At 38.5% G+C, this 4,394-nt stretch overlaps 1 protein-coding gene across 3 annotated transcripts in view; it reads left to right on the top strand.

The window, feature by feature from the left end:
* PCDH15 (protocadherin related 15) overlaps positions 1-4,394 on the top strand; it is a 1,188,119-nt gene that overhangs the window by 390,754 nt on the left and 792,971 nt on the right. Inside the window, exon 2 of one of the 3 annotated variants that reach the window (XM_019507773.1) lies at positions 3,025-3,030. The exons of the other annotated variants lie outside the window; for them this stretch is intronic. The gene's annotated coding sequence lies outside the window, so the exon portion shown is untranslated. The remainder of the gene's footprint in view (positions 1-3,024; positions 3,031-4,394) is intronic. 3 annotated transcript variants of the gene reach the window in all.

Raw genomic sequence — 4,394 nt, 5'->3', positions numbered from 1 at the left:
AGGGCCTGTAGTTGGCCACTCCACACTTACACCAGGAAGTTGTCCTCAATACTTGCCAAAAATTGCCTGAATTGCCTGTGCACTGCTGTATTGCCCTTCCAGCAGATGTCAGGGTGATTGAAGTCCCCTTTGAGGACTTGTGATTGGGAAACTTCTGCTAGGTGTTTGAAGAAAGCCTCATCCACCACTTCCTCCTGGCCTGGTGATCTATAGCAGACCCCCATCACGACATCTTCGTCATTGCTCTCCCCTCTAACCTTAACCCAAAAACTCTCAGCAGGCCTATCTCCAGTTCCATACTAGAGCACTGAGCAGTCATATGGCTCTTTTACATAAAGTGCAACTCCTCCTCCTCTTCTCCCCTGCCTGTCTTTCGTGAACAGTTTGTACCCATCCATGACAGTGCTCCAATCATGCAAGATATCATTGAATATTTTTTCTAGAATTTAGATTCCTTTTTTCATTTTTACAACCATGCCCCTTTAACTATCACTTAGCAATATAGTTTGAATAGATGAAACCCATTATTTTAGTCAGTAAATGTATTCTCTTCTACCTTAGTCTTAAATGGATTTTTATTTAAGAAAACTAATAATTGGAAGAAATAAAGAACCCAGTTCATTGTGATAACTATACAGATATTCAAAAGTTACTACTTTCTCTAGTTAATGCCACGAAGTCTCTGTTATTCCAAATGTCATAGTTCTCTGATTGTGTGAGGCCTTCCAGTTCTTCCTGCTTGTTTCCCAGGCTCTGTAAATTTTGGTACAGGCACCTGAGGTAACTAGTTGATTGCCCTGATTTCTCAGGAAGTATGAGAGCATCCCCCTGTTACCCCCTCCTTCTGGCTCTTCCGTCAGGTCTCCCGCTTCCCCAGTTACCTCAGGGATTTGGTCTCCATCCCCCAGTAAACCTAATTTAAAGCCCTCCTCACTAGGTTAGTGAGCCTGTCTGTCTCTTTCCTCTCTTCATCAGATGGATCCCATCTCTTCCCAGCAATCCTTCTTGGAAGAACATCCCATGATCAAAGAAGCCAAACCCCTGCTGGTGACACTACCTGTTCAGCCAGGTGTTGATCTGCAGGATGCACATGCTCCTGCTTGGGCCCTTTGTCTTGACCAGAAGGATCAAAAAGAACACAATCTGAGCCCCAGATGCCGTCACCCTTGCACCCAGAGCTCTGTAGTCACTTTTGATCTGCTCAGTGTCTCCCCTGGCAGTATCATTGGTGCCCACATGGATGAGCAGCATGGGGTAGTAGTCAGAGGGCCAGATGAGCCACCAAAATCTTCATTTTTTTAAAACTGTAAATAAGTGCATATAGGAATTTTTTTTAAACTGTGTCATTAAGGTGATTAATATATCTATCTGCATCTACATTTTTATATATCATTTGAGCAATTCCATACTCTTTAAAATTCCATAAATTGTTCTTACCCCTAGAAATGCAGAGTTTTCTATAAATGTTCCCTCTTTTAGTCGCCCTTTTTTTCTTGCTTTGTCTCTCAACTTTTATTTACAATATATTGTGTTCTCCACAAGGTTCAGTTGTCAATCTTCTCAATAGCTTCAATAATAGGCTTCCTTTAAAAAGCTTACTGCTTTTCCCACTTTAAGGTCAGCCACTCAAGATGGTTAAGAGTAATTGGTTTTACTCCAATTTTGACATCTTCCTTCAGGAAATTATATCACTTTTCCAGGAGCTGAAATACTGGGAAACAAAACTAAAACTTTGTTTTAAATAACAAGATATTTTCTGAAGAGAACAAGCATGTCTAATAATAGAATAGTGGTTTGGGGAAGAGCTTCTATGGTTTCTTTTTCTTCTACCAACTTATTTGAAAGTAACTTCTGTGATGAATATATCTTTACTTCACTCTTTTTTGTCTCCCTTTTGCTAGTGCAGTGGAGAGGTTGTAAAGAAACTGATGAACATGAATCCTTCCTTCCATGCATTTAAATATTCCTGGCCTCATAGCAGGCTTCTTGGAAAGAGTAAGAAAGAGGGACCAATTTTTATAGTAGACTGATATTCAAGTTCTTGCTCCAAATCAAGTGGAGCACTTGCTCAATCTCTCAAAAATAATGTGGGAGAAGGATGTAAACAGAAAACATAAAAGGAAAATGGGAGATAAATGGGGGTAAATAACAGAAGAATGATCTCAGAGTAGAGATGTGAACAAAAGAATAATTATGCAGGGATTTTTATAGACCTTATGAACAAAATATGTACATGAAAAGGTATGAATAATCTTCTGCTGTAAACAACAAAGTGTGTTCACTATTGGAGACTACATTCATTTCCTAAGTATTAATTTGTCTGTCAAATCTGAAAAAAGGATTTATATATCTAGTCAGATCTTATATGCTAAATTAAGTTTCCTTTGTTTCATCCATCCTGCCGAACCCTCAAAGTGAAAAGTAGAAAAGGTGTTTTTCAGTTTCTAGAACTAGTTTGACTAATATATTTGACTCCAAGAAAAGGCCAATAATTCACAAACTATTTTACCATGTACTGGCAAAAGGAAATTGCCATGAAAACAATTCTATATGACAAAAGAGGTCATAAAAGCAACCTATGTATCTGCAGAACCATATCAATTTTGTGATCTATGCACTGATACTAAACTTATACTAAACTGCTTATTATAAAATTTAGTAAAGCATGAAATACTTTCTGTAACATTGCCATTTGTTACACAAAATCCATTTCTGTTTGTTAAATAGTAACTTCACTACATGTAAATTTCAGGAGAGATTCTGTCCCTCCTCTCCTCCATCCCACCCCAGCCCAGTTTCTCCAATATTATAAGTTCATAGTATATGGCCAGTGGCTCTGCAGTCACATCAACCACTTCCCTCAGCATCCTCAGTTGCATTGCTGTGGACCAATCTCATGGACTTATTCACATCCAGTTTTTCTAAATAGTCCTATAGTGTTCTTTTACCACTGTTGGCTTCTCACCTCCTTCCCAAATTGTGATGCCAGATACAGTAACTCTGGGAACCGCACTGCCTGTGAAGACTGAGGTAAGAAAAGGCATCAAATACTTCAGGATTTTTCTCATCTTCTGTCTTGAGGTTGCCTCCCCCATTTAGTAAAGGACTCACACTTTCCCTTACTTTCCCGCACTTTTGGTTTTCTCTTGTTACTATGAAATGGCTATTTTACTGCTTTTAATGAAATGCCACTCCCTGTAATGATTTCTGTATTTCATAGTCTGTGATATAAAATATCTTCTCAATAAAATGACCATATCTCCCTGGATTTTGTTTTTTACATGAATCTAAACTAAACTTAAAACATTTCATCTTGCAGATGAAGGTGTCTAATTTAAGAATCAGTTGCTCTCTGTGATTTATCCTGAAATGAGAGATGCGATAAACATTTCTTATCAACTGCATGTGTAAAATATGTTACATTAGGTTATTTTGGTAAGGCAGAGTTGTGAGGTAAAAGTTAATATAATAATTTTTACACTTCCCTCATGTTGGTATAAAGGGCTCCTCTTTCATGCTCAGATCTGGCTTCTGTTGTGGTGGCAATTGAATCTGGTCTTCAAAGTTGATTTTAAAAACTGCTCTGTTTAGTCATGTTTTTTATGGTGTCAAGATAATTTTTCACAATACTCAATACACAATATCACAAAGCTCTAAAGGAAGTAGTCAGTCTGTCAATGATCAGTTGACACAACTCTCAGCTGTCCAGTGCTGCTGATTAGCCTTGTAGCACCAGGGACAGGGTCAGAGATATGCAAAGTTCCTAGCTGCCTGGGCTCTACCAATCGGGGAGTTAGTCCAGGCAGGGGTGCAAGATCTATGGCCAGCAGAGCTGTAGCCATGGGGCCACCAGGGTCTCAGCGGAGCTCGACTGGCCCACTGTCAGCAAGCAAGCTACCAGGACTGGGCAAAGGGGAAGGTAGTATTGTGGGATGCTAGGGGTCCTAGAGACCCCTGTAGTACTATATGTAACTGTACCAGTATTATACATAGGGCTGTGACATGGATAAATTCTTTTATTTCGTAGTACTTTCAGGATCTTTATAGTGCTGCCAACAGCTCGAATGGCTGTATGATAACTTTTTGTACTGCTACAGGGGCATGTTAAATCTTGCAAATGTATTGCCTGTGTATGACCTAAGACTAGAAGGCTATTGGAGTTTATATGCTAAATTCATGGAGGCTAATATAACCCATCTATATTATTTTAAATACAATGAATAAAGTCAAACTGCAGCTTTAGACCTTTATTTTTTTAGAATATGCAATTACAATTGTGTTATTTTATATCATTGAATATTTTTTCTAGAATTTAGATTCCTTTTTTCATTTTTACAACCATGCCCCTTTAACTATCACTTAGCAATATAGTTTGAATAGATGAAACCCATTAT

This window comes from Gavialis gangeticus, unplaced genomic scaffold, assembly GCF_001723915.1.
Source record: "Gavialis gangeticus isolate Ggan-Ray unplaced genomic scaffold, GavGan_comp1, whole genome shotgun sequence".
Classification (NCBI taxonomy): Eukaryota; Metazoa; Chordata; order Crocodylia; family Gavialidae; genus Gavialis; species Gavialis gangeticus.
The sequence above is the reverse complement of the archived record's forward strand: the minus strand, read 5'-3'. Positions and strand labels throughout refer to the sequence as shown.